Consider the following 23,664-nt stretch of genomic DNA (forward strand, 5'->3'; position numbering starts at 1 on the left):
CCCTTTGGCCCATCTGATCTCTACCTGCGCCTCCAACGATCTCTGCCTTAATGCCAGTAAGACTGAGATCCTTCTCATTGGGACCCCTGCTCCTGCTTTCCCCCTTTCACTCTGGCCGCCCTCCTTGGGCCCTCTTCATTTGCCTTCCTGTGAGGCAAAAAACCTTGGTGTTATCTACGACTCCTCACATCCCGGACCTCGTCAAGAAGTCCCACTAACAGCTGCACCTCCTCAGAGGTATTCTTCCTTTTCTCACTTTCCCCCATGAGCTCACCGGTTCTCTCTATGGTGGACTACTGCAACAGCTTCTTTCTCAATCTGCCTTTCTCTACTCTCCACCCTCTGCAACTAATCCAGAACAGGACTGCAAGACTTATCCTTGGCCTTAAACCCAGGGACTGTATCCCTCCAGCACTGAAATCTCTCCACTGGCTCCTTGTGGCTGCAAGGATCAAGTTCAAGACCCTCTGCATCATCCACAAGGCTTTCTGGGGCCGGGGCCCGTACTACATCCAACTCTCTATTCCAAAATACCTTTCTTCTCGAGCCCTTCGCTCAACTACCTCCAACTATCTGAGGGTCAATTGCTTTGCTAGGCAGAGAGTGGGGTTAGATATCTCTCTTCTGCAGGTGCCTCCGTCTGCAATGGCCTCTGGGCACCTTTCAGACTTGAGCCGCACCACCTGAAGTTCCGGAAGCAGCTCAAGACCTTCCTATTCTACTCTGCTTTCTCCCTCTCCCTCCCCTGCTGACCTACCTGTCTGCTGCACCGACTGTTTGCCTGGATACCCTCTAAGCATAATGTGTTACAGGCTCCTCCACAATCAGTCTCCTCTGCACTACCTCCGGGCCAGCGGGCACTTAGGGGCTTTAAATGTAACCCCTACAGTCTCCCACCTCCTTGCACTTACCCAGAGCCGCACTGCCCTGGGTGCACTTACTCAGAGCATTGCTGCCCTGATCGCACTTCCTCTCCCTCTGTGGCATTTCCCCCTCTCGCTCCCCCCCTGCACTTTGGCCCTGTCGCACTTGCATGATCTGAATGTCACTAGGCCTAGTAAGATCGTTTGTATTGTCCTCCCTCTGTCTTCCCTCCCTTGTTTTGTGGCGCCTAGAAACACTTGTGTACAGGCACGTTATAAATGACTTATCATATCATATTTCAAAAGAAATATTCTATACCACCTTTTTTATTACATGACTTCAAGAACAACTGCTTTTAGGTGCTGCAAAACATGATTCACTGCAGCACTTATCCTACTGCTTTTAAAAGTAGTTACTGCTTACATAGTGACTTACATGTACTACTACTTATAGTACGGCACAATTCCATAATTAAAAGTCCCTCAATTATCAATGACATATTTTGTTTTTTAAATGACCTGCCTTCTGTCAAAACTATAGCAGATCTTTATATTAGACTGTATCACACAACCTTGCCTTTAACTTCACTTCAACTAGAACTGGTTTACTACCCTACAAAACAAACATGCTGCAATGTAGCATCTATCCCAATACTTTAGTCTTTATGCAACTTCTGGCGAGTCCCTTTTGTTGATAGATTGTAGGTTGCTAGTTAGTTTCTGATTTGTAGGCTGCAAGGACTGGATACTCCGATATTAAGGCTGCCCAATATACAATGACTGAATATGGTAATAAAAAAGATGACAAGTATCCTTGGTTATGTGCCCCAATTGAATGTGTTATAAATTCATACATTTCTCATTCAAATTGTTTGTCATTTGCATATTTCCCTCAACACGTGTTTCTCCACCTCTTTACAGTGGTTCATCAGGAGGGTACAATATTTGAATTCTTTCACTTATAGTCGTGTAGGTCTAAATCTTGATATATTACGCCAAATTTTGGTCAGCATAAGGTAAATACTGTTTTCTTTATATTTTTCTGCCTCTCTTCCTTCTAAGGGTGGTGGAGAAACACGTGTTGAGGGAAATATCATGCAATTGACAAACAAGTTGAATAGGAAACTCATGAGTTTATAACACATTCAATTTTGGCGCATAACCAAGGATACTCGTCATCCTTTTAATTTCCATATCCCAATACTTCATTAGTGTTTGTAAAGGTAATTTTGCTTGCATAGAGATTGCAACTTGTGATACTACTTTTACCAGGGAATAATTCCTTAATTAAAAACACCTCAATTATCAACCTACAGTACAACAAAGAATGACATATTTTAAAATAAATTACCTTATCTTCTGTCAAAGCTATAGCACACCTTCATATTGCAACATAGTATACATCCTTCCCTTTAACTTGACTTCAACTGCAAGTGGTTTTCTATGCTGCAAAACATGCTCCATTGCAGCAGCCATCGTAATAGTTTAATAGTGCTTTTAAAATTACTTCTGCTTCCGTCGTGAAAGCCATGTTGTACTACTTACAGCAGTGTGTGGGAAAACGAACTATTATTTGTGCCAGCTGCATTTCCAGGAGAATTTAAAGTGCAGTTTCAAATGTGTCCTTTCTGATTTTATAATTCCATTTCTTTTGAGGAAGGCAGTGAGGGACACATGCTCTCTAGTCAAAAATTGCCCCACTACAATTGCTTCTGCTGCAACTTAGTATTTTAGGCAACTTCAACAAGACTCTTCAACCTCTACAGGTTGGCAAGGCACTCTTCTTTCTTGTATGGTAAGAAAGGACAGTCTCTCTGCCTTTCCTTACTGTCTTGCAGCTACCACAAAATCTGTATTAGCTCCCAGACTTCTTCTCTCTCTTGACTTGAACAATCTCAGCTATGTGGATTTAAAAATAATTTCTTTTATCAAGCACCCAGCTCCCTTCCCCAGCTTCATGCACGCCTTCTTGTCTCCAGTAGCTACCCCAAGGCTGTATTGCCACTCTTCAAACCTTGGATAACCGTGTCACCCTTATATCGGAGGACTCTGGGTTTAGAGCAGCTCCAACAACTTTTAAACAGTGGTGCTCAGTCTTAATTGGGTTGGTTTCACCGTAAAAGTGTTTTGTCTACTGGCTTGGTTAATGCGTGTTCTTGTCATTACTTCAGCAACTTCTATGACTGCTAAACAATTGTTCAGGATGTTACAAGAAGTACGTTTCTCTGTAGAAATTAATGTAGGCACACGCGATTTTGCTTTGATGACAAACTTTTACTTAAAGGTTTGCTTTCCCTCTTATTCGGGCAGCGTTCTGCTGTAATAGGAATAGGAAAACACAGTTTCATATGTGCAACCTATCTTTGATGTCAGATAAGCTTGTAACATTGCAGAAAAGTCAGCTTCTACTTCATAAGGTTTACCAACTACTTTCTCCTCCCTAATAGGAAACACTTGGCGCTTGGAAACACTTTCTGCTGTGCAGGCACTATACACATTTCCAATGAAATAAATAAATAAATAATAGGAGACATGCGGCCGTTCGACAGCACTTGAAATCTAACAATGGGGAAAAGAAAGGCTTTCTCTTCATGCAGGTACTTTAACTTCATTGAAATATGCGCATGATACAATTCCCTTGTTTAGAATGACTTCCCACAAATGCGAACAACTTCTACTCGCTTTTGCTTACACACAAGCAACAATTAGGCTGGATGAAGTTACGGGCAAGGCATTCCTTTTGATTTAGAGTACAGAGTTTCATTCACCGGCTCCACAACCACAGCGGTTATGTGCTGCTTCTACTTCCCGACTTTATTTCTTCTGCTACTACTGCTAAGGGCAATCTTGGGACCCATAACCCACAGAGGTGTCTCGGATCCGGCCTCAAGATTGGAGAGACTTCCTTTCTCCAGCTTACCTCAGCTTGCTTCTGCACATGGGCTTTGGGTGGATAGACGACTTCAGCTCTTAGGCGCACAGCAAATAGGCGCACATGGACTGACAGTTTCTCATAGTCTCTTCCAATGCAGCCGCATTGGCGTCTGGCGTCCCTTCTCTAGTCATACTTCCTAGTGTACTTCCAGCCCTGTGTTCTGCTTCTTCTGCTACTACTGTCGACCTTCCAGCTCCTGCTCTAGCTTCTTTCTACGGCTCCTTCCTGCTGCAGCCTTTTATGACCCTCAGGTGGGTTAGTTGGCTTCAGGTACGGGCCCTAACAGCTAATTGCCTAACCCTGCCAAATGTTATTAGGCCTGCCTGCCTGTCCTTGGCTCCTACGTGTCTCTCCAGCCCTCTTCTTCGTCACAGTCCCTGGGGGACTCTGGGACAGGTAATCCATTTTAGAGAAATTCGGTTTTCTTACTTCTTTAAAAGGTTTAAAGATGATTTTTCCTCCCTTGATGTTATTGGAAGAGGGATTATAGGGTTGAACCATTTTAGAGACAGATGGTACAGGAAAAGTCACTTGTTCGTCATTCCTTTTGGTATACGTTTAGCATTGGGGAGGATATGGGACTTTAGGGATACAAAAGACGGTTCTATGTCATTTCATCGTGGGATGTTTTTTCACAGGGTTTTTTACCGTGGATTTTCCAATGAAAAAACTCATTGAATTTTTTATTTTTTATTTCTGGGGGGGGGGGTTCTACCCCCAAACCCTCTATTGAGTTTTCTTTTTTATAAGATCCCGAACACCCACACCCCAAATATATATTATTCCAACTCCCCTAAAAAATGAACTGAATTTTTTTCCGTGAAAACATTTGCTTTAAAAAGCCCTGTGAAAAAACCTCCGGCGATGAAAGGACGTTATACCCAAAAGATTTGTTCTTTGGGCACAACACTATGTTGAATCACTTCTTTAGAATTTACCCTTCCATCCTTAGTAGGAGGCTGAGATATATCAAAATGGCAATACGTCCGTTCCTTCTCTAAGTCTGTGGTAAGAGTATTCCTCTTCAAGGAGAAATACAGTGTCTTTACCCAGTGAATTTTCCTCACCGCCTCGGCTTTGTCTCCACGCAGGTGATCCTCCCGCAGCACACCACACCCAGGACTGGGATGAGGAAGCATCTGCCCTCTCCTGGCCACCTGGGTGGAGACTTTAGGCACAGTTTTAGTGGGGGATCCACAGGATTCTCCACAGAGCTTAAACAAGAAATCCCTTAGGATGCAATACGATTTGGCCACCGTGTGCCCCCAACCCTGTTGTCTGAGTGTGTGAAGAGCACTGAAAATGAAAACCTGGTGACGATTACCAGTGGAGTTCCAATTCACTTAGAGAGTGCTTTTGTGAGCTGGACATATTGAATTGACCCATCTCACCTGTGGTGAGACTAAAGAAGGATTGCATTTGTGTGAAAGATAAATGTTCCACAGCATCCTAAATAGCTCCTAGGGTATAGATTTTGAGATCCAGGAAGGCAAAGAAAGTATGGGTTGTCAAGCATGATCATATTTTACCAAAGGCACATGTTGCAAGATAACCCAATCTGATTCTCTGATGTAGAGTCAAATTCACATAAAGCGTTAAGCATGAATTAAATAATAGGGTTAATACATTTGCTATTACATTTATATCTCACCAGTGAGCCAATAAGATTCTTCAGCTCAACATCTCCTTATCAAACAGCAGCCACTTAAGAGTGGCATCATTGATAATATTGGTGAATCAAGGGGATCCCTGCCTTCTTGGAAATTACTAATGATGTAAGCGGAAATTGGGGAAACTGTACTCCTCAATTTTGAACGGATGCATGAAAATTTTGCAAGGAAATTATGGCTTGTTTTCTGTTACAGAGAACCTTTTAAATAAGTCAGTGCAGCATTTTAAATAATGTTTTGGACAATTGAATAGGATGCTTAGCTTATAGAGGAGCTATTTTTATCTTTATGCCCTGCTGTTCGCCCACCAAGTAAACAAAAAAGAGAGACCATTGAATGGCCTGGTGTTCGCCCACCAAGTAAACAAAAAAGAGAGACCATTGAAGGGTGTCAGTATTTAATGTATGTGCCCTGTAGTGCATTGGCAATAAAAACGCCAAGATATTTAATATGGTCAATGTCCCTCAAAATACCACTGTCCCTCTAATCACCTTTGAATAATTTGTGGAATATGGAAAATATTTCAGTTTTAGCTACATTTAAGGAGTAGGCAAATACTTTTGGTTATTACTGGAAAATATCCTGAATGATACGAAGAAGAATGCCATTACCATATGTACATAACTTAACTTTTACATTCCTAATTTTAAAACCCTGAAAATAATGTGATAACCTCAAAGTGGATAGAAGATGTTCCAAGGATTGCAAAAATAATAACGGTGACAGGGGTCACTACTGCCTTGTTTCAACATAGAGTGGAAAATTAGGGGACATTGTGCAATTAACCAAAATGGATGCTTGCAGATCCTTGATTCAGCCCTTCACCATGGAGTTGAAAAGATGACCAAAACTGAAGATTTTAAGTGTGTTAAAGAGAAAGCCCCCTGATATACAGTTAATAGCTTTCCCTTCCTCCAAGGCCATAAATCCCAAAGGTAGCTTTGCCATTCAGACCACACAAAACATCTGACAAGTTAATCTTGCATTATCCATGGACAGATGCCCTTTGAGAAAATCAGATTGGTTGGGATCAACAATAGACTTGATGATTCCAGATAATCAATCAACAAAGATTCATGCATATAAATTACAATCAAAATAATACATTGAAAGTTAATTACTTTTGAGGGTTCTTCCTGCAATTGGGTATCACCATTATCAAAGCATTTTTAAAAGATCCTTTGACTTCTCCCAGATTACTAGAGTAGTGAAATTTGGGGGCTAGAGGAGGCAGATATGGGATGAGAGTATATTTTCAAAGGTTTTATAAAATCAGCAGGAATGTCACCAGAACCAGGCATCTTGCCAGATCTAACTGCTTTAATGGCTGCTAATTGTTTTGATAATTTGATAGGCTGCTCTGTTTGTCATTGGATGATAATTTAGGACTATGACTGTTATTGAGGAACCACTGGATGAAATCACTGGATGTAGAAAATTACGGATTTTATTAATATTTACAAAACTGCTGGAATTCCTTGGCAAATTGCCTCTGTTTACCATCCATCCTTTGTCAGTTGGTCGAAAAGCCAGAATCTGGATCCTGCTTCTTTTACTGAACAGATAATTAGCTAATGATATTCTAGACCTATTTCCACCAAGACTCAGCTTTGTTAGTAGCAACAATACACCCTGATATATTACTTAACAGATGACTATATTCATTCCTTAGTCATTGTATTTCGTCCCGGTTTTCAGGTTTTCTGGAAGAAATATATATTCTTTCAACTCTTGAGATCTCTTTTTCCAATTACATGATCTTAAGGTTAGAAACTATATTTATGTGGGCTATAATTATGATGGCAGGTCCCCTAATAGTCGCCTTAAAGGCATCCCAATTATTATAAATATTTTTATCTTCAGGGACATTTGAATAAAAAAAAAGTAGTTCTACTTTCCAACATTGGACTCTCAATTTAATTAGATAAAATAAATTCAGAATTCATTCTTGGTCAACTAAGAGATACAGGAAGACCAGCAACAATTAAAAAGAGTTGAACCACATTATGATCAGAGATACATATAGGACCAAATTTGGGATCAAAGTCTCTGCCACACAATGAGAGTGATACTAATGAATACTCCCGACTGAAATGTGAGTTATTATGTGGAGAAAAATAAAAATATACATTTTTAATAGCAGGACATTTTAAAAGACATGGGTTAACATGTCTACCCTCCTTTACCATATTCTTAAAAGGTGTCTGAGCTTTTCTTTTCTTGGACTAATCGACAAGATAAGAATTTTAAATGTGATCAAACTATACAAGAAGTAAGTATTAACTTTCCTGACACAGTGATAACGAGAAAAGATGGAAAAATGAGCAGTGGGTTTCCGTACTAAACCCACAGACTGCTATATATTAAACATTTTTAGCTTGCATCTCAAAACTTTAAATAAACAACCTTCCTTATATACAATACTTGCACCTAAATTAGAAATGTACTGATACAACTGAGTTTGCTATATGAGCAAAATAGCTTACCAAGAAATTGAAACAGAGGATATCCATTTGGATAAAACAGTGAAGAATCAAAACGGAGACCGGTTAATACATGAGTACAAGGGAGAGAAGAAAGAATACGTAGTTTACTGTTGTTGATTCCTTATGGTTTTAACACAATTAAAGGGACCATCAAAAAGAATTGCCACATATTAAATACGGTAGTAAATTATTTTTCATTTTTTATTTTATTGACATATGGTTTGAAAATAAACCTTTATCAACAGAAATATCCAATAACATGAATTTATGCAATATCATGTTTCTATGCACAACATCCGTAAAATCTAATAAAAAAAGAAAAAGGTAAAGAATCCCAAATATCAATTAATCAGATAAAAAAATGAAAAACAGCTCTTTCAGAAAATGCAACAGAGAATTAGTAACTGAAAGACTTTCGCCCCTCTGTAAAAATGACCAGAACTCTTTCTCATCCAGTGAACCATATACTTCCACAACCTTGATCAAATATCTGGTCCTTAGATTTGTCAGGCCCTTACAAAAAAGCATCACATTTTTTAATGATTCATCGATCTAACCATTGTGACCAAATCTACCTCCCTTTTCAGATGAATTAACAGCTGATTAGTGGGGCATAAGTCAAATCTAAATCGAAGAAACCGATCTATGTACCAAGTGTTGGGAGAAATAGAAAGGTACTTTGGCATGACCCCATAGGATTTCACTTCCTCAGGCAAAGAATCCGCAAAGCGATGTAAGTTTCTCTCCTCAATTGTACCAATCCAATCACTACCCCATAATTTTTTCTTGACTTTGTTCGGGAAGTTACAAAATTCGTCCCCATCGGACTGTAGGTCAATCGGAATCTGACGACAACCATCACACCACCGTCTCATAAGTGCCTCATTGACTCTTTTTTGTTTGCACTTCAAGATTTTTTATGGAACTGATGGTGTGGAAATTAAGGTTTTTCAGAAGAGGAACAGATATTTCCATGCCACTCTTCTTTTAATTGAGATGAGTCCCAGTTCATACCTTATCAAAGCAGTTGAGATGATTCGTGACAGGTTCAAATATTTTCTCCTGAAGGAGACCACAGTTTCCATGGGATCATCAAAAATGCCTCCACTCCAAAGGTTAAGGATGGAACAACGTTTAAGCTATAGAAGGCGAGAATTAAATTAATTGAAAATGTCCCATACTTTTCCCCTAACCAACCAGGCTGTTAAGCCTAGCTTTAATCTGAATTTGTCTAGGCTGGTCACAAGTACTGTTATTAATCTGGGTGCCCAGGTATGTGATCTCAGACGTGACACCCAATCTTTGGCCCTCAACAAACCACTTCCTAGCTGCTCTCCCAGTTGGCTTTTGGAGTTCAAACGACATGATACTTGTTTTCGAAATGTTCATTTCGAGGCCATTTTGATGTAAAAATTCATTTGGATCTATCAGCAATCTCTGCAGGCCAATCAGTGTTTTGTCCATCAGCACATTGTCATCTGCATACATGAGTTTAGACAGCTCTGAACCCCCTATCAATGGGGGAAATGCATGTGCCGTTTTCAAGTATTCACCCATATCCGATAGAAAAAGGCTAAATAAATGTGGTGCTAACGGGCACCCCTGTTTTAAGCCCCTAAACATTGGAATACTTTTAGTGGTGGGCTCCCTCAGCATTTAGGCGAACTTGGTTGCTCGTAAAGTCATAGAGAGACTTAATAGCTGACAACAGGTGTGAGGGGCATTTCCACTGTTCCATCTTCCTCCACAGCAACTGGTGGTCAACACTATCAAAGGCTTTTGACAGATCTACAAAAGCCAAGTACATCTTTGTCCTCCCATGAAATGCCTTTTCCTTCAATAAATTGAGAAGTAGGAGGTTTAGTGCTGTCTCAGTTTCCTTCAGGAATCCTGTTTACCTCGAATCAAACCTATTCGAAGACCGAATGCATTGCTGCAGGTGTTTTAGAAGAAAGGCCCAGAATAGCTTACTTATGACGTGCAGCAGCGCAATCGGGCTGTAGTTGGACAGATCCCTCCCGCACGCTTTTTTATAAATCGGGACGATTATTGCCTTTTTCCATGATTCTGGGATCGTTCTTGTTTTAAAGATGTGATGGAAGACATCTAAGATGAGAGGTATCCAGAGTTCCGGTGATTCCTTTAGCATGTTGGTGGTGATTCCGTCCAGGCCAGGCGCTCTTGAAGAGTTTGCTTTTTTAATCAGGAGCTCCACATCTTGGTAATCCAAAGAAAAGGGCCATGCTGACGAAACGGAATCAAGCTCTTGTTGACCACAATCCTCCCTCACTTCAAAAAGCTTACTAAAGAAGTGAACCCAGCTTTATTCCTTCACCACCCCTGCCAGCGCGCTTGAGCTAAGATGGTATGTCTCATTTTGCAACTGCCATGTCGCTCTGGGATCTTTCTTCAGAATTGTATTCAACATTGTCTCAGAGCCTAATTGAAGCAGGCATGCCTTTTGCCTTTTTAGCCGGTTCTTATAGGCCGCCTTTCTTTTTGAGATGAAATTCTGGCATTGGTCACAGGGTGCCTTTAGAATACTCCTTGAATCTTTGCGGAGGAGAACTTTCTGAGCCTTTACTGATGCGTCAAAGCCTTGTCTCTTACAAGGTTCAGAGACTTTAATTCTACTAGAAAGGTTAATAAATCTACTCAAAAATGGAGCATAGTTCGAGTCACCCCCTTTACTAGATGGTCTGTAAAATTGGCCTTTAAGGAAATTATGTCAGCCTTCTTCAGCCTGAGTCAGGATCCTTCTCTCATAGTCTCGATGTCCCCCTCCCCCCCATTTTCCACCTTCCTTGTGGCGTTTAGTAGACCAAATCAGAAGCAGGAGGGCATGATCACTAGTATCTCTTCCAAAAACAATCAAGGCTACTAGTGCGATTTATTAGCAAGCTCGAGACAGCTATATAATCAGGTATCCTGGGTTCTCCTCTTCCCAGCCAAGTAGGTTTAGCATCGAAGTCTCCATCAGTTTGCCTATTCAAAATATGGAGATCTTTCTCTTCTAGGAATTCCAAGATTTTTTCAGTCTTTAAATAACACACTCCTCCGTCCTTAATCGACCTCACTTTGCTGGCAGCCATTTGACATAGCCAAACAAAAGAGGTGATGGCTGAGATGGCTGGAAGGTTTAGATTAAATCTTAAACTCTGGCATTGCTCTGGGCAACCCTCCATATCATCGTCTTCGCCTGCCAAGCCAAAACAAAAGGGGAAAGACCATATGCAAATCAGGCATGGTCCCACCCTCAAAGGGGTAGTCCAGCCCAAACTGCTAGGTCACATCCCTTCTGCACAAGACCACAAGCATCCCCAGACATGTTTCTGCCTTGTTGGGCGTCATCAATGAGGAGTAGCTTGGGTCTCTAGGCCCAGCAGACACGGGACCCACATCTGGGCATACCCATCCCACTCGGGGTGACAATAGCGAAACAAAAGAGGTGATGGCTGGAAGGTTTAGATTAAACCTTAACCTCTGCCATTGCTCTGGGCAACCCTACAGACCAGTGTTCTTCTCCTGCCAAGCCATTACAAAAGGGGAAAGACCATATGCAAATCTGGCTTGGACCCAGCCTCAAAGGGGTGGTCCAGCCCGAACTGCTAGGTCACATCCCTTCTGAACGAGACCACAAGCATCCCCAGACATGTTTCAGCCTTGTTGGGTGTCATCAGTGAGTAGTAGCTTGGGTCGCGAGGCCCAGCAGGCACGGGACCCACATCTGGGCATACCGTCCCACTCTGGGTGACAATAGCAAAACAAAAGAGGTGATGGCTGACATAGGCCATGCAATTAAAATCTTTACACACGATGATGTGATAGGGCTGGGTATCCGGAGTGAAGTCATCTATGGCTGCGAACGTTATGTTAAAAAAGGCTTCAGTGAATAATTTTAGGGGTACCAGTGGACATTGAGGACTAAAACCTACTTTTTGCTCTCCGAAGATTCCTCCTGCATAGAAAGAATCAGCTTTTGAACAATGGGAGAGGGGGAGGTGATTTCCCTAACGAAAATCCCAACTCCCAACCTTACAAATGTCAGTAGATCCGCCGTCAGGTGTCCTCTAGCCCTTTGAGAAAGCCCCTTGAGAAAGGTTACATATCCATCCATAACAGGGGGTGAGGTGAGCCAAGTCTCCTGTAAGAAAATGACATCCAATTTGGATGAAAAAATCACAGGATCCGAGCTAACATGTGTTTCACCCTTAACAATCAAAGGGGATACTCAGGAGAGTTTCTATGTGGAAGTAAACAAAAATAACTTGTTTTACAAAAAAATGTATTAATCAATTGTCATTAATTGCAATCCTTGTTAGGATGATTTGAGAAAAATAAAAGAAAAAAAGGAAAAGTAAACAGTAGAAAACTTCTAATTCACAATGAAAAATAAAGTCATTGCTGCAATAGGCTTCATATTTATGTTTATCATGGCACTCATCAATTGTAATGTTGTTCTGAGTAGGTGTTTGAGCAGGTGTTTGAGCATAGGTGATTTTTAGAATTTACTGTCCTGAAAAGAAGGGAACACAAGGGATATTATGCCACAAAGCTGAATTGTGGCTATAAGTATTTGTCTAGCTACAAGAGAGAGTTATTATTTAGAAAAAGAGGGGTAATAAATTGTGCAGCATGGTGTTTAACCATGTCTGAATTCAAGAAAAAGGTGCTTACCTTATAAGAAAAGAGATTAGGGAATCTCATATCATCCTAACAAGAATTGCAATGAATGACAATTGATTAATAGATTTAATTTTTTTGTAAAACAAGTTATTTTTGTTTACTTCCACATAGAAAATCTCCTGAGGATCCCCTTTGATTGTTAAGGGTGAAACAAGTGTAGAGAGGATACAAATACCTTGTGAGAAAATACAAATACCTTGTGAAATAAAATATACTCACAGAAACTTTTTCACCAAGTGTGGTATTTTCTAGCATAGCTCTCACCAACAAAAGTTGAATACTTTAGTTTTGGATTGGCACAATTGGGAAATGTACATCTCTACTGTATTGATCTAATCTCGTCTTTGGTAATCAAGGTAATCAAGATAATAGTACATATTAGTACAAAGCTGACAACCAAACCTTGAGGTGATAAATTCCTATAAAAATTAAGATTGAATTCGCCCAAGGAACAAAGTCCTCCGTAATTGATTACCACCTTTGATTTTCTTTACTGCCACTTGGTCATTACGAGTTTGGAGGTAGCCATAGTGCTATTAGCACCATGGCTGCCTCCAAAGTCGTGTCCGGGTCCGGGTTCGGGTTCTTGGAGGACCCGGTAAGTCCCCATTCAAAAAGCCCTTCCCCATTCGAGCCCCCATAGGGCTCAGTGGGAATGGGGAGGGAGCTAATAACGGGCCCGCAAGTAGCGGGCCCGTTTATTAGCTCCCTGGTTCCTTAGCGGCTCCCGCTAAGGATGGCTGGTTTTACCAGCCGGCCTTAGTGGGACCCGCTAAGGGACCTCGGAATGCGACGGTAAGGGGTTAACGGCACCGGCAACCTTACCGGTGCCGTTAACCCCTTACTGCTGCACTCGTAATGAGGCCCTATGAATCCGATGACTTTGGGAGGTAAAGGCGAGGGTTTACCTGCAGCTATATGCTAGAGGGAATCCCTCCACTTCACAACACCTCAGTATTCAGCAGTGAGGGAAAGTGCCGGGAAAGTCACAGAATTGGGTTACCGCCATTTTTTATTTTGGATTTTAAATGACTTTTTATTGAAAAGGTCTTGTGATTTATTTGTCACACAAACCTTCTAATGGCTGAGAATTTAGCGAGAAACCCTAAGTATGTCCCTTGTAGGGCAGAGGGGTGTTATCCCTTTCAAAGCCTGTCTTTAGGTTTTTCACTTGATTATGGTAAATCACAGAAGCACTAAGCAATGGGTATAGAGTTTGCATGCCCTCCCGTTTAGACAGGCGAGAGATCTGCGAGACCCTAGGGTGAGCTGTTAGCTAGGCAGGGGGAGGTTTTACCCACAGCTTCACCTTGTATTGGTATAATTGATCCAGGAAGAATGGTTTGTGGATACAAAGGGCCTGATTCACCAATTGTTTTTTGTTTTTTCACCACACTTTTTATTGAGTTGTATACCAAAGTTGGGTTCACAAACACCAGCAGCATTCATTACACAAGTGAAAACACTAATGAAAACAATAAGCAACAAATGTAGGCTTCTCGGCTTACCAGCCCCATGTCCCGTTTTCCTGGCCCCCCCCTCCCGGTCCCATATTTCCCCCTTCCCACCCTCACTGCCCCCCCTCCTCTGCCCTCCTCTGCTTGGGTCTCTCCCCACCACCCAACCATGCCTCTTCCTCACCAGTGCCTCCTCTCCTGCCCCTCATTCCCACCCACCTCTCACTGCCATGATCCCCAAATGTGTTCATGCTTCTGCAGACATCCTCGGTTGATGTAGACTACCCGACCCTCACTGTTTAGGACATCCATCCCTACACTCTGTGCCTCCCCGCCCTCCGAGTCCATCCATTTCTCCGCTACAGCATGTTTGGCTGCAATGCATGCAGTGTTTTGGAAGCTTTTGGCATATCTGTCTGACTCTTCGACCCCTCGTATCCCCAGTAGTGCTCCTTTGGGCTCACAATGCACTGGCCTCTCCGAGGCCCCTTCTACTTCCCTCTGGATCCTCTCACAGTAATTTTGCAATATCGAGCACTGCCACACCATGTGTATATATGTTCCCTCTGTGAGTCTTGTATTTGGGGCAGGCCTCATCTTCCCCTCTATCCATCCTCCTCAATCCATCACTGGAGTACTATACTCTGTGCAGGTGCTTACATTGTATCAGCCACAGTCAGGCCGCTATAGCCACCTCACTAGGTTACTGCGGTTCCTTGTACCATCGAGTTGTGATTCAGTGATCTATACAATGTTGATATTTGTTTCGCCAGGATCTCTCCATCTCGTACATTGCGTTCAATCCGGGCACAAAGTGTCTTTCAATGGGAAAATGTAATAGGATAGAGCCTGGGTGAAGAGACTGTTGTATTGTAAGTCTTGTTTTGTCACTGGCCAGGAGTGCTTGCTATTAGAATGTTGATGCATGAATGATGAGCAGCTCAGGAGAAGTTTCTCCTTGCCCCACCCCCGCGTGGGGTACTCTCGCAGTGTTTGTAATAACATGTATATTAAGATTCCCCACTGATAGGAATAGGGGCCTGTCCCCGCCCCCCTTTCTTCACACTGCTGGAAAGCCGCCTGAGGTTGAAGGCAGAACGTGCCTTCTCTGTGATCTGAGCACATACTTGGCTGACTCAACACCTCCCTGTAGCATCTTTCCCATCAGCGTGAAAAAGAAAGCCGAGCTCTGCAGAGAGAGAGAGCAATTTAGCAACTGGAAGGTGACATTGTTTGCCTTGCTCCTGACAGATAGGCAGTTTTTAAGCCCTTTCAAAGTAATGCTTGGCTGCACTTCCCCTTTCAGCATGTTTTGGTCTACAGCCCACACATGACCTCAGATGGGTTTCCGAGGATAGTGACAGCTTCGGGGCTGACTTGGGAGAGGAATTGTAGGGGGTGGATTAACTTTTCTCTGGGTGGTGAAGATGTAGGACCTTGAATAACAGACTCCGTTTCTATATGTGTTTGTTTGGTTTTATTTATTTATTTTATTAATGGTGCGCTATAGTTTAAAAATCACTTTTCACACACATCCTTATATACAAAAACTGTGAACATTCATTAAATATACGATACATGCATCACATACATGCAATACACAGAAGCACAAATAATACAAATTCATATTGTAAGTCATTAAACGGATATCTAAAAGTTACATACGGCCTCCTTACGAGTTTGGCGGTAGCCAGCTGCCGCCAAACTCGTGAAGTTACCGGCACCCGGCAATGGGGATTTACGGGGGCATTCCGACCCCGGTGGACCCGGTCCGTCCCCATTGCCGGGTGCCGGTATTCATTACTCCCCATTCCCATTTGAGCCCCATAGGGCTCAATGGGAATGGGGAGGTCGGATGCACCGGCACTGTTATAAACAGTGCCGCTGCAAACGACATGTTGTGCTCGCGGGTGCTGCTCTGCCCGCCAGGTCAGACCTGGCCGGCAGAAAGGCACCCGTGAGCACAACTCGTAGTTTGCCGGTCCGGTAGTAACGGCGCCGGTGTCTTATGAGGTCCATTGTTTCTCTTACAAGTTAGCTATAAAACTATTAGCTCATCTTAAACTGAATTTGTGCATTACAATAGAATATTCATGTAGTATATAAGGTTGCATTGTTATTCAAATGTATTGATAATGAATTGATATATTATAGCCTTGCGAGGCTTTACATTCCTCCATATGCTGTATTATTTAAGATATAAATCTTATGTACTTAATGTTCTTAATAAAATATTTAAACATAAAAGCTACATTAAGAATCGCCATCCTATTACAAACACACACAAAATAATGATACTAGCCAAAGTCTCATTCACAATGTCTGGCCCTCAATCCTAAACCTGGACAGCAGTTCCAAAGTGGCATTGATGACACGAACTAGAGTCACTATCAAGGGGGACTGAAACCCCCCAAGATAGGCCAGAACGGAAATAGGAAGAGTCCTGCGTCTAACACAAACCAACTTAAGGGCTCAAATTCAACAAGCGAATGTTAAAAGTGCCAGTGCAGTCACATACCAAGTGCTTCCAAGACCAATGTGTCCCACAGTGCCACATGCTGCACAGCTATGGTAGAGGGAAGATGACTTAGCTCGGCTGTGCACAATGTGTTACACCTGGACCTGAAAAATGTATCTCGGAAAGCAGCCAAGGGGAATCTCAACAGAGATTGGGGCAAGGTTCCCAATTGTTTTCGCTCTGAACCATGATCTCTACGCAATCTATAATTGGGAATTCGTTCTCGATTTTCTATCCAGTCCCACTCCCATAACTGTTTCTTAACCCTTTGCGGGTTAACAATTAATAGGACCCTATTGGCCTTTAGTATTTCAAGCAGCAGAACTCACTTCTCCAATAAGCTAAGCAGCATAGGGCAATCCCCAGCAAACATGGACACCTTCACAGGAACAATGATTTTGATTAAAAAAAAATACTAAGCACACTCCAATGGATTCTTGATTTTAAAGATTGTATAACCAACTTGAATCGGATGACAGATATTGGAACCGAGTTTGGAAGCAATAATGATTTCCTTAATAGAGAAAGGATTCTAATTTTATTATATGGATCCATTCTGCCAAGTGCCAAAGCTCTAGACCATACACCAGGATTGGGCTAATTTTCCCTTTATAGAATTTGACCACTGGTAGAAACGAGAAGCGACAGTACCTGTACTGGAGTCTTTGCGGTTGAGATGCATAAAGAAGAAGTTCGTTTTTTTCATTCATACCGCACAGACAGTGCCAGGAGATAGTAGCTTCAAGGTGCTGGGATTGTTCCCATCCTGATCAGTTTGAGTTGCTCCATCCCAGATAATGCTTGTGCTGCTGGAAAATAAATAGCATTATTGTACCGTTGATAACATTCCAACTAGGCATCACCTCACTCAGCGCATTGTCCAAGTTAAAAATGTTGCATGTTCCCGGTTGGTGCGAGTGTTCCTTTGTCATAGACTGTGTTAGGGAGAATTCTCATTCTACGGCTAATTTCCCTTACCTATAGAGTCCCCCAGCAGCTTTGCTGGATTTGAAGTGTTTGTTTCTTTTTACCTGCTAAGAGTGAGACTCTTTTTCCCACTCTTAGGCATTTTTGCTATGTGTGTTCTAGGCTATTGTGTTTAATGCCTATGGGATGTTCTCTCCCCCATAGGAACCATCTTTATTTACATGTGTTACACAGCACCCTCAGTGCAGTGACACAGGGGTGTCGTAGCGACCCCCAAACATAGACTCCATACCCTGGGACTGACTACTGTCTCCCAGGGCATGTAAAGTCCCCATTGAATTTACTAGTCAATTTCAATGAACTAAACCAGTACAACCCATCTTACTATGGAGGTATTGGAAGGGGTTAATAGGTTTTCCCCTATGTTCATTTTTGAGAGGGTACCCTAAAGTCCCGCTCTCAAAGGTTTCTGGCTAGTGGCAGTGGTTACTACCTTTAATATTCGACCGCGAATATTTCTCTATGGGATTTTCCCATTGTTCGAGGCTACCACTTTTTCTGACAGCCTCTAACATACCGCCGGTGCATTTTAATATTAACTTTGCTCCGGTAGGTTTTATTTGCCAGAACTTTTATCTAACTTCTTTCTCGAGTCTTTCTATACAATCCTAACCCAGGTCGGGGATCCTTTGTTCGTCCATTTGGCGGGCTTCTGCCCAGAAGCCCTCCTTCTGGAGCCACTGAGTCTGGGGTGGGTCCATTGTGTGGGAGGGGGAGTAGGACCCCTGGACAGGGTTGCCTCCACAACCCATGTTGCACTCTATCCTGATAGGCTGGAGGGTCTCCCGCCAAGATGACCACTCCACTGTCTGAGTGACAGCTAGGCTGTATGAATGGGAATCGTTTTGCATAAAAGCAGGGTCCTGAGGACTGGAAGAGCATGACGTCGCCACTGGAACTAAGAAACCGAAGAGGAGAGAAGCCAGAGACATCTGCAATGACTGAACCACCGGTGAAGCCCTGCTGCAGCGTCTCACCTTTTTTCTTCACACGATGAGAGGAGATCTTCATCTGAAAGAGTCTTCTTCCCTTGAGCTGGTGGGGCCAACTAGTTTGCCAATCGCCTTCCCGAACCTGCCGTGGTCCAATCGCCAGTGCCATGCACTTGGAGACCGGATAGCTAGGCAGCTATCGACCCGGAACGCGATCAAAAGGAGCATACCTTTTAAACTTTGTTTGGCAGCACCGCGGCTGGTTTCATACCTGGGTAGTTCAGTACCTCAAACCTTCCTCCACGACGAGAGCCCCTCTTAGTATGGTGGACCCCTCGAACTGCAGGAACTACCAGGAACAACCGCCAACGCAGGAGCCACTTCTTCACTTTAAAGGTACATTGTTCCGCCAGGCCGCCCTTTCTCCGTGGTAGCTCTAAAGGTGTTTTAAATCCTTTACCTACCTGTTGGGTTGGCCGCCCCCTCTCTCTTAACATTGTCTTTTCAAACTTTTGCAACCACCATTTCAAATATCATTAACCAAAGACTTGACTGCAGCTACGAGAACATTTTGCTCCTGGGCCCTTGCCCTGTACCACTAACCTTGGCACAGGCCTATTGACTCTGGTCACATTTGTTAGATCTGCCTTCTCGAGATTGATTCTCCATTCAAACTTTTTGGTGCACTCCTTTCTTATAACTACTCTTTCTTCCCACTGTATAATCATTGTGAAGTGCCATTTTGCTCAGTTTTCATTCTAAGTATTGCTTATATGGATAACCTGTCTTGCTGAACTGGTTCACAACTGATGGGAAGTGTTGCTAGGGTGTATAAGAATCTATTTCGGAATAACTTGTGCTTTCCCTCCCTTGTGAGGAATTGTTAGAGGACCCCTTGTGTGTAGTTTTCACTGTGCCGTTTTGCGCAGTTTTCACTCTGGTTCACTTGGTCTAAAATTCATATAGGGAGTGTGCATATTTTCCCTTGACTTAATTTAACTTGCTTGATACTTATGATGCATGTGTTTGAATAGAAGTGTATAAAATAAATATATATATACTTTTCAACTACAAAGCTTTGGTCAGTGTTTCCTTGTTCCATAGTCTAGTGGGCCTTATGTGTAAACCCTGAATACTGCTCATCTCCCTCTTCAGATAAGTCTGACTGCTCAGTCACAGCTACCAACTAAATCTTTGTGGTACAGACTGATACCAAAGGGGATTTCTTGCTCTCATCTGTAGTCCTAATCTTGTGTAGTGCTCCCTAAGGGAACTGCACAGGATTCTGCATAACAGACTGCAGTGCTGTGCAAAGGAGAGGAAGCCTTTCGTCAGTTACCGTGGAGGAGGCGGTGCCAAGCTCTTAAACACTCCTCACGGTAGTGGAGTGTGGTGCGAGTGTTCCCGTGTTCCATGGTGCACAGGGGCAGCAACCATGTAACACCCGCTCAGCAAAACATCTTTTGTGGAGGCTGTCTCCTTATCTTTATTTTCTCTATTCTACCAAAAATGTCAGGCATGGGAGGAGGAGGCCAATGGTTGACTTTTCACACTCAAACGGACAAAGTAAATGTTTAGCACTTGTACAACAGCTTATTGCCTACCGCCTAATGCTGCTGCTGTTGCTATCATTGCCATAAACGGCTTTGACAGTTTATTCAGACCGTTTATTCTTCATCTACCTGATCAACAGTCCTAACAGTCCCAATAGCCCTGCTTTCCCCATTAAACTGGCGAAAACAGGATAATAAGAGGGGACCTTTAAAGATCCTCATTAGACTTCTTAAAAAATATATTCTAGAACACGCTGCCCTGCAGCAACATCTATCACAGCCGGCTGGTTTCAATACAAGACTAACACAAAGGTCGTTTGTGTAATGGACCAAATTCAGCTGATTTCATTACTCCTCGAAAACATCCAAAATAGACGAGGTTCAAACATCCTACCTAACTTAGATACTTTGGGTCCAGCATCAATTTCGGCTCTTCACTTGGTGCTGGAGTCGCTACTCCGGCTCTATGATAACATCAAGGAGTCAGTTCAGGAAAACCACCTTCAGATTCTAGAAACAGATATGAAAATGTAAACAGTGTTGAACATAGTCACCATGAATAACAAAAAAGGGGCAGACCGATTCAGTCTGAAAGTATTGACTTAAATAACAAAAGCCTGGTCCTAATGGTCTTAATTTAATGACAGGCTCAAACATCTGCTAGAATTTGGAAGCAGGGAGTCTGATGCCCAATAGTCCTTCTCCACTCATTGGCTGCGAACTGGGGAGCAGCCCTTTGCTGCTAACACATAACACGCCTATTGATATTGTTAACGAGGACCAAGGTGTCATAACTGTTCTGGACAAATCAACTTCTTCTATCTGTTTGAACAAATTAAGGAACACAAGAGAGAAAAATCAAAGGCAACGACAACAACAAAAGAAGAAAACTAAAAACGTGCAAACTAAAAATAACAGAAGGCAATCCTCATTAAAGTTACTTAGGTCATTGTCCATGGTCGAGGAGCTTTCTAGTGAATCAATTTGGGAAATTGGCAGCTCGTCATCCTTGCCACCATCGGGGTCAACAAACCAAGAAGAGCCCTCAATGATTCCTGTGTTGGTGTACAAAACATCTTTTTTGGCACCTCCATTGGAGGCCCCCATATGGCATTTAGTTCCACCAAGTTTAGAATCACTGGCAGTAGATATAGAAAATGTTACCTTTATTGATAGCATCTTAGGGGCACAACCAGTGCAGGTGGCTGTACCTGCTCAAAACGGAAGTAACTTTTGGCCTGATCCTTTGCGACCAACATCCAACTGCTCTTTAATAAACCAAGAGTAGCTGATTAAGGACACATGGTCGTCAAATAGGCCAACATCTAAATCAATTGGATGGGCCAATATTACCCACGTTAATGGGCATATAATTATGAACAGGAACAAAGTACTTGACCAGTTTCAAGTGATACCATCTTTGCAATTGCTGTGCTCTGGTGATATAAACTATGTCAAGTTTTCTGGCTCAGGCAGCAATAACCTCGTATGTCACTTCTACCCAAGCTTGTTTTCAAAACTTGTTTTTGAAGAGCAAGTGACAATATTAACCACATTAATGGGCATATAATTATGAATAGGAACAAAGTACTTGACCAGTTTCAAGTGATACCATCTTTGCAATTGCTGTGCTCTGGTGATATAGACTATGTCGAGTTTTCTGGCTCAGGCAGCAATAACCTTGTATGTCACTTCTACCCAAGCTTGGTTTCAAAACTTGTTTTTGAAGAGCAAGTGACTTTACGATCCCTGGGATTCGACCTTTACGAAATCAACAATGTGGCAGACGCCAAGGCCTTCTTAGCGACATCTAACATAAAGGCAACACCAATAAACAATGATCAACAACAACAACTAAGTGCCCAAGAACTAATCCAAACTTGCAACCAAACTCAAGGGGCTATTACAGGGTCGAATCAGGATTGGTCGTGGCTGGAGGCTGCACTTAAGATGCTTCTGAACTTGAGACAAACTCCACAGCAGCTTTAACACCCACAATCTATCTCTAATTTCATGGAATGTCTGCGGCTACAGCAATTAAGACAAGGCTTCAAACTTGACAAAATGATTTGTGGATAAACAGATTCTACCCTTGCAAAAAACCATGTGTGGGTTGTAATTTGACTTAGAAGGATTTTTTATCTTCACCAAATCAGCCATTAGATGTATTTCAGGCCGACCATCAGGAGGCCCTGCGATCGCTGTTGACATGGGCCTGAAGGCCAATTATGAGGAAATTCAAACAACTCTTGACGGTTTATTAGCGGTAGCTTTTACATCAGGAAACCTCAACTTGGCCATATTGATCGTCAATCTATCCTGGAATCCTTGAAAGATGACACTTAATGCTATGCAAGCGGGTTGGCTGACTTATTTACCAAGTGGTTAGACTCAGGACATCCCCGGAACATCATTGTAGGTGATGACTTTAATGCCAGTTTTGCAGAGGGGGCCAGGTTAAACAACAAAAAAGCAGCCCCGGTTGGGCTTCCAGAAGCCCCAAAGGTGTGTGGCCAATAATGGGACTGTTTTATGCACCAATGGGACCTCTAATTGGCCTTACCAATGAGCACTTCTGATAGAGAGGAAGTGTTGTCTTGGAATAGAGGCTCATCGTCTTCCTGGATAGATTACACATATGTTACCAACCACCTACACTTTTTGTGTGGTTCTTTGGTTATCCAGAATCTGGGACTTAGTCACCACTTACCCTTACATCTCAACCTAGACGTGGAGGTGAAAACGCAAACTACTTCCCAACTATTGGTCCCACTTTATATTAACAGGGGTGGATTATCTGTAAAGTGGAATGCAAGTTCCTGCTGTGATTATCTGGCTATTCAGCAAACAATGATGAGCCTAGAAGATCAAAGAGGAGGCAATAGCCGGAATCTTTTTTATAAACAACAACTTTAACATGACCACATTACAGAATCTAACAACCTTGTCAAGAAAGGGTAAGTTATGACTGTCCAAGATGGTTTATAATAACAGTCTAGTAGAGGCAAAAAAAATAAGAGAAGACGTTTGAGAAAGCGCCAAATCAACCACACGACGATGGAAACGTATAACCTGGGAAAGCGATGCATACTACGGAGCTACAAAAACGCTGTTAAAAGTCTTAAGCTTCAAATGCACATTAAAGACAATCAAAACATTATTGAAAAGCTAACATACTTTAATACTGCCGGATTTTGGGATCAGGTTAGGTTTAGCCAAACCCACCATGACATACCTGATTACAGTATCCACCTGGATCAACTACTATTCTGCTAAGTGTAAAGCACCCAATAGGGTTGTTTTAGCGGATGCTCGACTGATGGGTCCTATGGAATCGGCAGTCTCTACTTGGGGAGAGGAGGACTTACTTTGGGCAATTTCAAAGGCCATGCCTACTAGTGCTCTCTGTCCTGATGGTCTGGCACCTGTTCTTTTGAAGAGTGACCCACAAACCTGGGTGGGTCCTTTAGGTGTACTGTTTTAATCCATATATGACACCCACATCTTCCCTCGCTCCTGGCACAAATCAATTATTATTCCCATCTTCAAAAAGGGGTTGGGTAGTGATCCGAACAAC

This window comes from Ambystoma mexicanum, chromosome 14 (assembly GCF_040938575.1).
Source record: "Ambystoma mexicanum isolate Mex_15411 chromosome 14, UKY_AmexF1_1, whole genome shotgun sequence".
Lineage (NCBI taxonomy): Eukaryota > Metazoa > Chordata > Amphibia > Caudata > Ambystomatidae > Ambystoma > Ambystoma mexicanum.